The sequence below is a fragment of the Empidonax traillii genome, unplaced genomic scaffold (assembly GCF_003031625.1).
Source record: "Empidonax traillii isolate 1590-97213 ecotype Southwest subspecies unplaced genomic scaffold, ASM303162v1 scaffold1115:size468604, whole genome shotgun sequence".
Classification (NCBI taxonomy): domain Eukaryota; kingdom Metazoa; phylum Chordata; class Aves; order Passeriformes; family Tyrannidae; genus Empidonax; species Empidonax traillii.
Window position 1 is genome coordinate 257,765 of NW_020956308.1, and position 16,209 is coordinate 273,973.

The window sequence follows — 16,209 nt, forward strand, 5'->3', positions numbered from 1 at the left end:
TTAACTTACAAACAACGTTAGATCTCACTTATGCATAGAATGTGACTCGCCTGTTGGAGTACTTTGTAGCTTTACATCTAAGATGATCAGGATCTTGAAGAATCAAACCACGGAGCCCTCATTCAGTAAAGAATTTAGGCACGTGAGTAAGTCCTCTAGAAAGCAGCTGCTTTATGCACAGGCTGAAGTGCTTCGCTGATTAACGATGCATTTAAAATGCACGTCTCAAATTAAATATGTGCCTAAGTTTAAGCAGGTGAGTGAGCTTGCCAACCTCCCTGGGACTATTCAGTTGCTTTAAGTTAACTGTCTTGAGCGCTTTGCTGCACCAGGGTCTATACTGTAAAAGTAGGGATCTATGATGGATCTGTCACTGCCTTAGTTATTTGTTTATATAAAAGTTAGCAAGTCATAGCTTGAGCCTATCAGGCTTGACAGGGAGCTGTTAAATCCTTCATGTGATAGTGGTTTGGTTTTAGATTATTTAAGCAAATCACCAGGTTCTCCTTGAACATAAACAATGTTTCTATCCCCATGACTTTCATTTTTCAAAGTAAATGGAGAATGTATGTTTTTCATATCCTGTCTCCTGTTTTATATTTGTATCTTCCTTTTGACAGATCAAAGCATTCACTTTCTATATAATATATATTCACCACACACATGCATATATATATATCTATGTGCAGTTAGTCACAGAAGAAGTGAGAAGTATAATTTCCATGTGATGTAAATGAGCATAAGCTGAAAGCTCTCACAGAGCTGTGCTTATTTACACCACCTGCAGATTTGACCCTTCACTTTTAATATCTGGCAAGTTGAAATAGAAAAACTGAAGAAACTTCTGAAAACTTTGCAGACCAAACTGTGCCCTTGATTTTCAAATGGAACTTCCCCTGACTAAACTTAAAAAAGGGAGTAATGTATGATCTCAAATATTCTAGCTTCTCTGGGATGTTTACATTGCAAAGGCGATTGTACATGAAATATACCTTCCTTTTGTCGTGCTCTTTTGATGATGACCTTTCACAAAGCTGACATCTGTGGCACAGCACTTGTAGTGTGTCTTGTTCTATCAATCCATTAGTTTAGAAATTATTTTCTTACAAAAATGTGACTCCGTTTCTTCTATTTGCTTGCAATCCACGGACAATCTGCTTTCAATCTGAAGAATGCATTGCTCTTCCTCCTTAGTATGTCATGTTTTCCTATCGCAGTGGAGAAAAAGAGTAATTGTACTTTCTAATTCCAAAGTTGAAACTCGATAGAACATCCTTATGCTGAGTTACTACATGTGTGCAATACTTGTCTTGCAAAGTAAAATTCCCAGTATCTGCCTTGCTTTGATAACCATTGCTGCACTGTCGAGGAAATCTCAGCGGAACAACTCACTTTTTCTCAGTCTGCTGATAGAATAAAACACTTAAACCTGGGTTCTCACCTGTGTAAATCAGTATCCCTCCAGTGAGTGGGTCAAGCTTACTGAGTTTCAGCAGGTGAAGGTTTGGATCTTAGTATTAAACTTGAGAGCTTTCCATGACTTGTACTCAGCAAGAGCTCCGAAAAGGAAAAAGTTCTGAGAGTCTCAAAAATGAACCAGAAAGAGCAACATTTATTAAAATTTTGAGCACGTAACACGGATTACAGCTTAAACTGTATGCTAAAATTGCTTAGAGAAAAAATTTCTTCCTCAAGTCTGTTCAAATTTAGGTATAGCTCTCCTTTAAGATAGGCTTAAAGCTGTTGAGTTGGTGACAAGTGGAGCATTGAGAGAAAATCATGTTAGTGGGGCAATACAGCAATTACAGTGCTCAGACCTTGTTTTATTTTGCTTTACTGACTTGAACTTACATTATGAGCAGCTAAAGAATGACATAAATGTAAACACAACACATTTGGGGGACCCTGTTGGAAATTTCTTAAAGAATCCACATCCTTTGGCAACCCTGGGGAATGCAAGGAGAAAGTCTGAAGAAAACTCTGAAGAGAAGCAAAATTAAAGGTAAAAACAAACGTGGTGAAGGGGGAGGGAGAAAAGGGTGGTTACAACTCATGTTTAGCAAAGCTGTATTACTTGTATGAGAAGCCTCAATTCCATCATACAAGCAGTTGCCTCAGCTAATTATTATTTTCCCTAATTTTTAGGAAACAAATAAAAACAGCATTTGTTCTACCAGAAACAGTTGTTATATTATTTAAGAGTTGGAATAATTTCTTTGGTGATGCCTGTTTTTTGGCTTGATTGTGACTCAGCTGGGGAAAATCAGCTTCAATCAGTGATTTGCACCCAAACCAGCTGTGGGCTGCTGGCTGGGAGATACTCCCAAGGGCTGTTCAGGTCTGCAGCTGGGAAAAATCAGCCTCAATCAGCTACCCATAAACCTCTCACTTCTCAGGGTTTGGGTCAGCATCCTGGCTTAGCAGTATTGGCTGCATGTGTCTCTGAATTCCTGGATAAGGACACTGCTTTGCTGGTGTTCAGATCGGTGGGACGCAGAATAGAAATGTGGCTTCTTCAGGCTGGTAAGGTAACCAATAACAGAAGCAAATAACGTGTAAGGTTTCAGATTTTACTGAGTTTTATTTTCTCCTAAATTTACTGGCAGCCTTATTAGAGGAGTTTTATAACGTTTTGATTTTAATTGTGCACTTATAAAGTACTACTTAACTGACTTATCCCTGCTAAAACTGATATTAGATAGCTTGATTAGAAATCCTTTAATGCTGGTTGTAACTTCAGGCCGTGTTGTAAGGGAGCACCACTGTGAAAGAGTTGTTTTGTCTTTTTTAAATTTCTTTTTTTCTTTTGTAATTCTTTGGAAGATGACTCATCTTTTAGTAACTGGTTCTGTTGTTGCAGTTACAAAGTTTTGTAGTTATGAGGGTGTCAAATGTTTCTGTCTGTTTTGGTCTCTATCACCTGAGGAGGGGGATGAGTGCTCACAATCATAGATACACACAGACATGGAAATTGGCAGGCTAAGGACAAAACTTGAACAAAAAAAGGAAAAAAAAAGTCTCTGCACATTTTGCCAAAGTTTTGAGTGCTTGGTTGGCTGGATGGGACAGAATCTGATTTCTGAATCATATGCTACATGTGAAGGTACTGTAGGTATCATCTGAAACATTTCTAGGTGAAAACCACAAATCACAGCTCAAAATTACCCCAGTTGTTTTCAAGAGGGTTTTTTATTCTTCTTCTTAATAATTGTTTTGTTGTAATGTCATAACTGAAGCTGTATGAGAGGGGATGTGGAACCTGAGATTTTACAACAGCTGCTTTTAGACTCTCATTTTGTAAGTCACTCACTCATTAAAGGAAATATCTTGGAGATATTTCTATACTTAAATATTTTTCTTATTTTCTTTCCCTCTTGTAAAATGTATGTATTTTTTTTTCTGATGAAATTGTTTTCGAAGTGGTTAAGCAGAACCCAGCACTGCAGGTGAGAAGTGCAGCTCAAAGAACAAAAGGCTGTGCAACCATGACAATGAACTGCAAAGAACAGAGATCCCAGATTTATGTAGCTTTTTCTATGTATCAGCAGAAAAAGATTTTATTTCTGTTTAATGTAGGTTTTTATGTGATTTATATTGGATCAATCCTGTCAAGATAAATACTTGCCAGAAGCAAAATATTCCAGCCCACCAAAGTGCTGAAATGCATATTTACCAATAAATCTAAGCAGGCACTGGAATGTTTCCCTGTCTTATGTAGAGAAAGCATCATTTCAGTCTGCTGAATAGGTTAAAGATTGAAAGCATGGAGTAGCACTGTTCTGTGCCCAGGGCTTGTGGTGTAGCATCCCACAGCCATCAGCAACCTTAGAGGGAAGTGGACATGAAATTAGGTTTGGGAGCTACTGCTTCATCTTGAGACAGAGAGTCCGCACCCATAAATAAATCTGGGATGACTCTAGGTGAAAAATCACTTGCAGTTGCAGACTCTTTTTCACTTGGGAACATTAGCAAGGATTTCAGAGGAGTGAGCTCAGTCCTGGTTGCTGCCCACTGCCCTGATAAGAAGGGACAGGAGTGTCCTGTCCTGGGTGATGGAGTGCAATGCGTCCATGTGTGCTGTGGTTTTGCCTCCCTATAAGGATGCTGCTTGGCAGACAACCTGACAGAGGAAACTCATGAGAAGTGCCAGGTGCAGGCAGGCAAAGCATTTAAAAGCTGTTGAAATTTAGTAGTTCCTGCATTTCAGCTGCCACGTAAGAGCTGGTCAGGAACACATAATGCAAAGTTTTGCTTGATTCTAAGGGCAGTTTGAATGATGGTGGGAAACCCTTTTTTTGTAAGGGTGCTTTGTTCAACTTGCAGTATAGCAAACATTCATGTGGCAGTAGAGCCCACAGCTCAGCACACACCTTGTGGGTACCCTGAGGTGGTAGCAAAGTGAGTGAGATGGCATTTGGCAGAATTTGCTGCAAGCTTCCCAGAGAGCTCCTGCCTGCTGCTGTGGGAGCAGAGGAGGGCAGGGGAACCCCACAGCAGCACTGGCACAGGGAGCTGCTGGAGAAGGGGAATTTGAGGCAACCCTGGAGAGCAGGGGGAGTATCTGGGAAGCTGCAGGTCTCCAGAGAGGAGTGCTGATGGTGTAGGTGAGGTGGGAAATACCCATCGATAGGGGCTGGTGAGGCCTGGAAATGGAGAAAATGCTGTATTGGAGTAAGAATGCACCCCAGGCTACGGACTGTGGAACATGGAGGTTGTTGGATGATGCTGTCATTATTTACATAGAGGTTTCCTAAAATTCACACGTTGCTAAATGGGAAAACTCGAGTCAGACTGGTCCTGGCACATGGAGAGAAGAAATAGTGATTGTATTGGGCTGTGCAGATCGTATCGGGCTGTGACTGGCTGTTTCAAGTCCATTCTATTTGATTTCCCCTCCTGTTCTGTGTCTGTAGGTCAGCTCACACATCTTTCTGGGCTGTGATTAGTTGTGCAACATTTACCCAGCTCTTTGACAGGGGGAATGTGCTTTTACAACACAAGAACAGTTTCTTCTTGCGCATTTGCATTCCTAGCTTTGTCTTGTCATTCATGTCAAAATGTCAAGCAGAGAAACATATGCTTTCAAATAGAGTTTCTGCAAACCATTTGGATCAATAAGGACTGTCTGCATATTTGTAACATCTGCCATGAAGGAATATGAAGCTCTATCAATTCAGTGCCTTAGTATACCATATTTTATTCCAGACTGTAGATTGTTTACATTCAGTGGCAGAAAAAAATTGCTGCTCTAGGGACTGCAGAGGTCTATTGTAAAGCAAGTCCTGCTTTTTGGAAAGTAGAATGTCCCATCTTCTGCACACAGCAAATACACGCCACCCTGACAGGCCAGGGCATTAATCCATAGACATGTCACTCGTGGCTCCTGACAGCTCAGTGCAGCTGCTGATCATCCCTGGGCTGCTCCGAAGGCTGGTGTGGGCAATAATTTCAGTTACTCTGAGACAACACCTGAAAAGCTGCCAGGGTGTCAGGAGGAGAGACTACGTGCCTGTGGACAGCAAGAGAGAGCATCTGGAGCGAAGTGGGGGAAGTGTCTGGCAGTAGTCTGTGGAAGCACTGAAGATGAAAGCTCCCTTGTGCTCTGCTTGGTGGGGTTTGGACGTTGAGGTACAACTCCAAGGGCTCAAATGTCACAGCCAGAAAATGGTGGTGGAAGGCAGTGATAGAAAGAATGGTCTCAAAAAATAGGGAGAGCCAGTATCAGAACATGGAGCAAGTTAACAGCTCGCTTGGCCCTAGAACAAAGCTCCTGACAGAGTGAAGGTATTTTGCCATGTGAAACCATGAGGTTGCAAAAGAAGCATCCTACAGTGCCAGCCTGGATATTAAGCAGCTAGGCAAGTCCCAGACCTTTAGTTATAAAGCTGCTTAGTTCCACAGTATTAAGTGCCATGAAAAGTGCATTAAACCTTTTATTAAGAACTCAAAGGCGCGCACAGCGAAAGCACGCAAAATGTGAAGTGTTAACTTAGACTGTCGATTTAATTATTCTTTATCACTTAATCCCTTTACCTGTGTGGCTTATTAAAAGCAAACCCTTCCCTGCTTTTCAGTGAAAAATTCCAGAAAACTGCATAAGTCCTCTGGGAAAGAGGGAAGGAGGGGAATTGGGGAATGCCTTCATGCAGGGCTGCAGGAAGACTTGAGCTTCAGAAGGACTGATGCACGAGCAGGGAGTGAGAGAGAGGGCAGTGATGGAGGAGACAAACTTGGTCTGCAGTGACAGCACTGTGAGGTGCAGTGCCAACAGCCAGGAATTACACCTCTCTTGAACTGGGATCTTGGGATTTAGTTTTGCCTTAAGTTTGGGAATGGAAAGTGTTTCTGCTCTGACACTCAGTGTGTGTCGGCAGTGCCTCTTGGGGTACTTCGGTGCCTTTGGGAGGCTCAGGCTCAACACCAGGCAGATTGAGATGGGCAGTGGGTTTACTTCAATGGTTGGCACTTTCTTTTTCTGGCTTGACTTCAAACTGTTATAAAAAAAAAAGCATTAAGAGAAGATAGAATAAAAGAAACAAACAAACATAAAGCCTAAGGGAAAATTCTGGCTTTTTCCTCACCAATAAAGTGATTATCTTCTCAAAGACAAAAGCCTATGCATATGCAGAATTTGATGAACAGATAAGATAATAATGAATTAAGAAAAAAAAAAAAACCAAACACAAAAACCAAGACCTGCTCTGCAGTTTCTGCACCTCTGGAGTCTTTATATATTAAAATATATTAATTGAAATTTTCTTGAGTTGAATTTTGATCGAAGCTTGCATTGGAGCTGAGGGTCTATAATTCATCTCGGTGTGAATGTATAGGATTTTGTTTTTAAATTAGCTGATCAGTTTTACATAAGTACCAGCAAAAGTAAAAATGACTATTCCATGAGTTGCAAATCAAAAGTATTCATAGTTGATAAAGAAACATTAAAATTTAATTTTGCTTTTGTTTTTAAAAGAAGCAGATAATTGGAAACAATTAGCATTGAATTACTCACATGGCTTTAGTTATGATGGGTTTATTAAGTCATTATTGAGAGATTGAGTGGTGGCACATGTTGATTATGTTTAGATGTCACTTTTCTTTGTTTTTTAAAGCACTAGAAAGAAATAACTGTCTTCTTTCTTTCTGACTGAAAAAAAAAAAAAGGAAAAAATTGATGTTATGATGGAGCTTAAGACATTTAAAGTTTCCAAACTATTAAATTGGAACTTATAAGCTTATCTCTACAGAGCCTCTTTGTGCATGTTGTGTCAGATCCATGGATTGAGATTTACCTATACCCTAATATTTGTGGAAGGTGTGTGGGGAGGTTGATTGTTTGGGGATTTTTTTGTTTGTTTTAGTTTTTTGTTAGTTTTTGTTGTTGTTGTTGGGGTGTTTCTTGGTGGTTTTCTCAGGAGGGGTTAGGTAGGGGTTAACTTTTATCAGTTTTGAAACTTTTATTATCCTGAATATGTGTTCATCTTAATAATTATAAAACTTCAGACAAGTTTTGCGTCCTTCTGCCAGGACAGAACACTGAATAAAGGGCTTTAAATCACAATAATTAACTAAGACACCTGAAGTACTTGCCACTTTGTTCTGCCTCTGGGTAGAGCCTTGTACAGCAGGGTTTTGGTCATCTGTGGGATCCTCTCTGTTGTGGTTCAACACACAGCTTAGAAAGAGATGTGTATTTGTGGAATTCTGATAATGCAAAATGTTTCAGGTTCATCAACTCTTCAAATACCTAATGTTTACTAGTGTTGGATTTCTGTTAGGTATGCTTTCTATCCCGCCTTTGTGGGTCATGGAGGCTTTAGGTCCCACAAAAAGATCCAACTCTTCAAAAATAAAAGCAATAGAGCAGCCTTTCAGCACTATAAACAGCTATTACTTCACTCCTAATGTTACATATAGAGAAAGTGCATTTGAAGGACTATTGATGCAGAGGCAATTAAATAAACTGTGGTAAATATTACTTTTATTCTATTTATGCTAATATTGTTTGCATTTTTCAGTCTTTGGTTAATTTAGTTCAATAATTTATGCAGCTTCTGATATTGCATACATATTTTTTCAATATTTCTCAGCGTATAAACACAGGCAATGTTACCTCTTGCAGTGGGAGTGGGAGGGAATATTTATTTGTATTTGCTCGATTGCAGCTGTTGTTCAGAATGCGATAATTTAAAGAGCACAAAGAATTATCTTTTGTAAGTGAACTGATCTGGTTGAAAAAGTGAAAGCACTTTTGAGGAATGGGACATAAAATAAGGTCTTTCTACCTGTCTGAAAACCTTGGAATTAAAATGTGTTAGTCTCTTTAGGCAGATTTTTAGTTTTGCCGTGAAGTGTTTGAAATGTCTTTTTTTTTTTTTTTTTTATTTTGAAGGGGGAGAGGCAAAATGTGCCATGTTTCTTTGGCTTTCCTTTGCATGTTTTTCTTTAAGGTTGCTGTGATAACCTGTGTCATATGAAGATTTGGATCTGATGGGAGCATTGTAAGGTTGGACTTTTTGTTGTTTGTTTGTGGGTTGTGTAGGTGTTGTTGTGATGACGAATAATGTCCCAGAGAAAATAGCCCCAAGGTCTCAATCTTAACATCAGAGAATTAATTTGTATCTTGCAGGATCTATCATTTTTGTGACTCAGTTATAATCTGTTCTTACTCAACTTCCTAGAGAACTAAAAACTTCAATGCGTTGCTATGGCTGGTGTAAACGAGGATAATTTGCTATGAAATGTGATGTATCACGTAGTGCCTAATTATGTCACCTTGAGGCTTGACCCCTCTGCACTGTGACAGGCACAGTTAGCAATTCTCTCAAATTTTCTATCCACAACAAAACCCCTCTCTGGTTATAACTGAAAGAAAAGAAAAGCAGTGGAAAAGGAGAAGCATTCCATTTGTCCCAGTGCAATGATATTCTGTCTCCCTACACACCAGGCATGACTCTTTGCTGGGGTTGCGGGTGAATAATGACTTCTTTGTAAGCAAGATTTGCTTTAGCTGAAAGTCTGTCTTATGGCCATTGGAAGATGAGATTTCTGACTAGTCTCTTTCTTTTATCCTTCCCCCGTACTTCAACATTCCCAGCCGCAGTTAACCAGGAGAGCTTATCCATCTTTTCTAATTGCTCCTTGCTTTTCATTTTAGGACTTGCCTGCATGAAAAAACCCTTTCCTTCCTGAGGGAGTGGTCTGCTCTACATTTGACATGGCCCACATAAATGATATTTCTTCCACTGGAGTCACTTATTTTTTCAGAAAGTAATTTGGGAACTTAAGAATACTTATATTCTTGCTGGCTGACATGCAGCTGAGAGAGTAGAAAAACGAAAGGGAGAAGGGCGAGGTGGGGGAATTCAGCAGAAAATGAATTGTAAAATCCTTTTAAAATCTGAATTTGGATGTCGGTGGATAATTCTGTTTAGCTAGTAAAAATTTGCAACTTGGTCCCTTAAATATAGTGTATTAACAGTTTTACATTTAAATAATCATCAGTGTGAGCAAGATGATGTCTCAGCTTGGCCTGTGCCTATCCTTTAGGTTGATTTTGTACAAAGCAGCTGAACAAAGGAGCTGAAAGTTGGCTCTGCTTTTCTGTAGTGCCCTGGCACCACTCTCCAGAGCCACTCCAGCAGTCGAGCATGAACCAGCCCATGAGTTAGTGCTGGATGAAGTGGTAAACTAAGCTAGTTCGAGACAGAGCAGTTGTTGCTTTCTTTTCCTTTTACTTCCCCTTCCCTGTCCCCCCAGTAAGTTATCTTCTCAGCCATCACGCAGTACCCTTTATTCTGAACATCACCACTGTCTGAAAACTTGTTGTGGGTGCCTGGGCAGAGGCTTGGCCCTCACTGGGACTCTGCAGGGCTGACTGGTGAGTGGGTGCTTGTCCCCCACTGTCGCAGATTAGCATTCCCCTCCCTACCCTCGGGGGAGAAGCATTTGGGGTCTGATTTCTACCAAGTCTTTGTGTTTCCTGTTCCTCACAGCAGTCGCTCCTTTAGGCACTTTGAACCTGTCTTTGTCCCTGCAGGAGCAGAAGAGGTTTCAGCTGAGCTGGGGTACCCAAAGCTGGTCCCATCTGTGAATGCTTCAGTGTTCAGCCTGTTACAGAGGACAGGCTATCAACTTCTGAGAAGGCTGGTTTGAATCTTTATCTACCATTCATAACCCAGGTCCTCTAATCTTGTTAGATTATTTTTTTTCTGCTTTTCAAGTTTTGTTGTGGTAGTTCTGAGACTTGGATGAAGTCACAGGCTGGGTACACGTCTCTGGTTCTTTTTTGTACTTACATGTGCAGAGTAACTCAGCTTTGTTTGCCTGTGGGGATTTGTTTTCTACTGGGTAGTTAAATTTGCATGTGTGAAATGCTGAAGCTTTAGTTGTGTGACCTTTTTAGTTGTTTGGCTTTTACATGTAAATTGGTTCTATGTCAGCCAAATACTACCTTAATTAGAAAACAAAATATGTAGCCTGGCACCTAATGTTTCCATTAGCTTGTTTAAATAGTCTGCAAATTTGGATTTGGGCCAGACTGTTTATTTAGAATGTATTTTTAATTGGATTATTGGTACGTAATAATTGATATATCACTGATCCATTATTGAAATATAGATGTTTTTGGAAGTGTTCTGACACATCCCAGTGAATTTTAATTGAAATATTTACTCTTATACAGCAATTTTTTCTTTCAATGCTAAATAATAAAAACTGCAAGTGATTTGATGGTATATTAAATAAATCCTACCTTTTTGCCAAAAATGGATTATTCTTTTACTGCTATTTGAGATGTATCCATGAGCTTTTTTTATGTATATAGAAAGCTATTGTTTTTCTCTAGAGCTTCAGAATGGATACCCTAATTTTTGAAATATGAAACTGAAATATTTTTTGTTAGAAAGCTAGGAGATACTTTTTCTTGGAATGTACCTCCTTTGAAAACTGACTAATTGCTTCCACTTTTTTTTTTGTTCTTTTTTTCATCTTTTAGTCATATGTAAAGAGGTAAATTGCTAGAAGGAAAATCCATTCTTAATCCAAGAAAAGATGTTCTGCTGTCTCTTAACAACTGAGTTACTAAGAAGCACTTTTGAGAAACAGCTTCAAATGTTGTTTTCTTTTTTAATGCACCTTTTTTATATCAACTCGATCATCTTTTGTGATCCTTTCAAAAGGACGGCAGATCTAAGAAGTATGCCTCTTCTCTTCCGAAAAGACAGAGGGGTGAGTGCAGGGTTTTTGTCTGCCCCGCTGCCTGCCAGCCCCGCTATGCACTTGTTCCTGCACAAACCCTGCTGCACGGGCCGTGCTGGTAATCTGGGAGGAGGAGACTAGAAAAAAAGAGCAAGACCTGAGCGTTTTGCTGCTCAGGGATGGCTTCCCTGGCAGGTTGCAGTGGGGCTGCCTTCGAGAGCCCACTTTGCTGCAGGGCTGAGGGTGTGCAGAGGGGCTGCAGGGCTGCAGGCTCTGCTCCTGCCCCGGCTCGTGTTGTGTGCCCCTGGGCACGCCTGTCTCTGTTTGGGTCAGGAATGCACAGCTCTTGAGCCTGAAATCTATGCAGAAAGCTGCTGGCGAGGGATAAAATGAGCAGCAAACAGTACTGAACAGGTTCCTCCTTCCTTAATCCAGCCGTACATCACTGTGGGTCCTCACTTTAATTTCTGTCTTTTCCCTGTCTGTAGATGTTTCCCACCCCATAAAGCTTCTGCCCATGCTCTGAGCCACGTCAGTGGATCTGTTATAAGTTAGTTTAAGGATTTAGACAACTTAGTTCCAATTAAAAATTGATAAATTTATTAAGCAAGCGATAATAAAGCAAACGGCACTGGGTGGTCTGGGGGGCCAGCGCCCCGCCAGAGACACACAAAACTTGTTTGAAAACTGGGCTTTTGTACTCTCTCGATATCAGTTGTTGAATATTCATTCTTTGTCCGTTTGTTGCCTTAAAAGGTAATTCCCCTGCTTTGGAGGTGGGTGTTACCTTTTGGTTGGTTGTAACTTATCTCCCCTGGGCTCGTACAGGGGGGGTCTTGCATCATCCCCACACTGAGGGCCTTTCTCTGTATCCACATGGCACAGAGAAATATATTTTTATTTATAATTTGTTCCCTATTCCCGGCCGCAAAAGATTCCCTGGTGTTAGGTCCAGACAGGACCCTTCACCTTACAGACTCCACGGTACGCCTAGAAGTTAGTAAATATACAGAAATAGTTTTTTTGTTAGTACCCCCTTTTATTTTAATTTGCTTGGAATAAAACCCGGTGTCTTCACCTATCACAGATCCTTTGGACATTTCTGGTCCAAAGGATTTGTTAGCTCAGACTCGAGCCAGTCTCCCTGTGTGAAGGGATTTGAGAAAGAAACTGCCTTTCTCTGTGTTATTGTATGAAAGGATGTAACCATGGCCTGTCACTCAGAGCTGCTCTGTGTTTTGGAGAGAGTAATGACATTTCACCTCACTTCTGGAGTGATGCACACTGAATAATTATTTTTAAGTAAAGTTCCTGATAAAGCTAAAACTGTTTCAAGAAGACATTGGTTTCCAGGAACTGTTACTTGTCCAGCCTGAATCAGATGGCTTTGTTGGTGGTGTTGGTGGCAGCCCAATTACAGCCCTTACAGCAGACTTTGGAAGCTCTTATTCCCAGGAGATGAATGTGTGCTAAGGACTAGAGCCCAGGGCAGTATTTAAACCCCAAATTGAAGTCTGAAAGTTTGGGTTGCACAGCTTTGAGCTAAGGTCAGCCCTATACAACTGGGGAGAAAATGGATTTGTTTCACATGGCTTCAGTGACTGTTAAGTTGATGGTTACCTGTGTGCTTTCAATAAGAATGTGTTGGGGGGGTGGACTGTAGTGGTGAGAACATGCTCATTTACTGCTAGATGGAGGTCTCCGACAGGAGTGTGCAAGGGTAATGATCCTTCTGTGTCCCTGTGAGTTTCCAGCTGGAACCCAACCCACACCTCACTTTGTGCTGCTGAGTCAAGAGTGGCCAAGGGTACTGAGGCAGAGAAAATGGCAAGCAGCCTATCTGTCCCTGATGGTCATCTTGTGGAATTGTTTTTTGTCAGATGCTGCTGAAAATCTGAGCAGGTTAGAAAGTGCTTTTGTTATCCTTAAAGGCTGCTTAGATTTGAAGCTTCTCCCCCTTCCTACCTTGCTATCTTTTTAGCTATTGTCACTAACTATTGTCTAGGTTCTTTCAATGTTTTCTTTGTTATTTAAAAGCCATAAATGATTTGTGGGTTTAGGAACCCTTTCCAGTTCCTAGGCAACATATTTTTATTTGTACAAGTAGCTAATCTGAGGAATGAAGCTTCTTTCACTACAACTGTTGCTGAAGACTCCCTGCCCTGGTCTACAAAGCAGTGATTCTTATGGAAGGAAGGTGAAACATTTTTATTCAAATGTAATGACAAGTTTATTCCAGAATATCAGAAATTATCCTCTGCATATTGCCTCTGTTGCCTACCAAAGTCACCAGATTCCTTTAGTTTGAGACATGTCTAAAAGATTGCAACCTTTATGCTATAAAGGTTAGTTATGGGGGAGCTGGATGTGGGAACCATCTCCTACTTGGAATGAAAAACCGAAATGCCACCTTCATAGCTTGTTAACTGCTGTAACCTCCCTGTCCAGGCCAAGGTAAAGAGTCCTTGCCCCATCTGTCTCTTGGTTTGGCTCGGCTCAGGTTTCCTTTCTAGCTAAAACTAGTTCATAGCTGTTGCTTTCTCTATCCCAGTGCAGCTCTCTATGGCAAAGTTGGCCCTCTTGGTCACTGTGGAAGCTGATTGTTAATGGGGAGAGATATATGCATATTAAAATATATGTATTTAATTTTTTTCAGAGTGATCTTGCTGAAAGGATTTCCATGTTGGCTGTGAAATCTGACCTTTTATGGGATTCAGAGCCATAGGCTAGGGACTAAGAAAATAGTGGGTTACTTCCACAGGTTAGGAACTAAAACTACAGCCATCCCAATCATACACAGAGCCAGTACAGCATTGTGAGTTATCATGGTTCTTAAACATGAAAAAAAACAAAACAAAACAAAACAAACAAAAAAAAAAAAAAAAAAAAAAAAAAAAAAAAAAAAAAAAAAAAAAAAAAAAAAAAAAAAAAAAAAAAAAAAAAAAACAACCCAAAAAAAAAAAAAAAAACACAAAAAAACAACACAATTTCTGTGTAGAATGAGGAAAAATGCCCTAGAGGATTATACAAATAGATGTTTCAGCTCTTGCCTCAGAGGGTAAAAGAGCGAAAATATACCTGAGTAACCTTCTGCTCGCATATGGAATGTGTTCAGTCATTATCTGTAGTAATGCCAGTGCTCAACTGAACCTGAGGTCATTTAAGAGCAGACAAAGCCTTGGCACCAGCATCTCTAATTCAGCTTGGTGTTTGTGGGAGGTACTATCTTTTATGCAAGAAACTTGTTTCCTGAAGAAGAGAGCAATTAATAACTAATACTCTGCTTATACAGGAGCCAAAGAGTGAGTGTTAAAATTCCCTGAGCAGGTTCTGTATTCAAGTCCCTCAGTCGGTGTAGCATTTTCTGTCTACCTTTATCAATCACTTATTTGCTCTGGAAGAAAAAAGACTCCCAACAATCTGTCTGGAAGTCCCTATGCTTGTTCTTCAGCCAGGATTTACAGTCTTTGATAGATTCCCAGCACCAGTGTGCTGTTTCTTAAATGAATCTTAAAGGGTTCATTTCCTTAGTTATATTCCCATTTTATTTAATTACACTTCCTGAAGAGAAGCCATTCTATTTTATGTTTAACACTGCTGTATGCATGGGAAGTGAGAGTTATATAGAGCTGGGAAAAGTCTATTGCAATTAAGCTTTTTTGACAGTAATGAAGCTGTGACCATACCACCATGATACCTGGAAAATACATTTCAGTAACAGTATTTTATTTGATTTTGTTATTTGAAAGCATTTTATAAAAAATACTTATTTAAATATTTTTAAAAATTAATTTTTTTTTTTTAAATTTTTTCCCAAGATTTTACTTGCTGCAAGATTTCCTTTGGTTATAACTCTTCTGTTTGAAAAGCTTGGAATTACTTAGCTGAAACAAATCTTTCCGTGAATCCAGTGGGGAATTTAGTGTTTCCTGAGATGCAGCAGCTCCAGACTGCCAGGATAAAGTTCCCTCTGTATGAATGGGTGGTGGAAGCAGTAGTTTTTCTTGGTATCTCTTAAATGCCCATTATGACTTCTGCAGCTGTTCTGTGTCCCTTTCTCTGAGGTGGTAGTTTGGTCTGCTCTGGGCAAGGTAAGAGCACTGCTGCTTCCCTGGTTTCTTAAGTGTGTCTCAGCTGGGCTCCAAGGTAAAGCTTAGTACAATAAACATGTTTTAGACTGGTGAAAGTGTTGACCTGTACAGGTGCTTACAAACTAGAGGTAAAAAGGGTCGAATTGGTTGTATAGCTGTAGCAGTTAATATCAAGGAGTGAAAGACAGAAGAAACAGCAACACCATGGTCTTTACCAGCCTGGTAGACTTTGCAGCTTCCCCAGCAGTGTGTGCTCTTCGTTAGTCTCAGCCCTAACTGACACTGATGAACAAAATTACTTGTGGAGGTCATCCCTCTGGACAGAACCTTGCACCAGAGATAAGCAGCACCTGCTTTGCAGGCAGAGCGATACCCAAGATAGCCTCAGCGGCCATGGAGGCTGTGACCTGCCTTGGCAATGCTGGAGGCTCCTGAGCAGGGATCAAGTCACTTGAATCTTGTGGCTTTGTTAATTTGAGCTGCATGGAATAAACCCAAGATTTATCTGAATTTAAAAAGACACCCCCCCCCCCCTCCGTTTTTATTTTTAAAGTGAGATTCTGAGAGTGGTTTGGTTTTCTTGCTGTTGATTTTATTTTGTTTTTATTTGTTTTTTCTTTTCTTTTGTGCATGCGTTTGTCTTTGCTATCCATGAACTACTTGATAATTCGACTCATGGTTAAAATTTTTTTTTCTGAAAGTTTTACAACTTTACTGAGGATTCTTAAAATGAATGGTGCCTATGTGAAGTTTGGGGTTAAGCTGAGTGAGTTTAATCACTAATGGAAGTCTTTTCCCACAGTTAAAATGGGGAGCAAATCCAATTTTCTTAGAATGCAAAGTATTGGGAAAATTATAGCAATGCTGTTAGTTTTTTCCTTTAATGAGAGTTAACAAGAGGACTGAAATAAAAGAAACATGG

At 40.1% G+C, this 16,209-nt stretch overlaps 1 protein-coding gene across 1 annotated transcript in view; it reads left to right on the forward strand.

The window, feature by feature from the left end:
* Window positions 1-2,176, forward strand: part of LOC114068709 (glutamate receptor ionotropic, delta-1) — a 248,750-nt gene extending 246,574 nt beyond the window's left edge. Inside the window, exon 15 of the mRNA XM_027905054.1 lies at window positions 39-2,176. The gene's annotated coding sequence lies outside the window, so the exon portion shown is untranslated. The remainder of the gene's footprint in view (window positions 1-38) is intronic.
* Window positions 2,177-16,209: the final 14,033 nt, after the last annotated feature.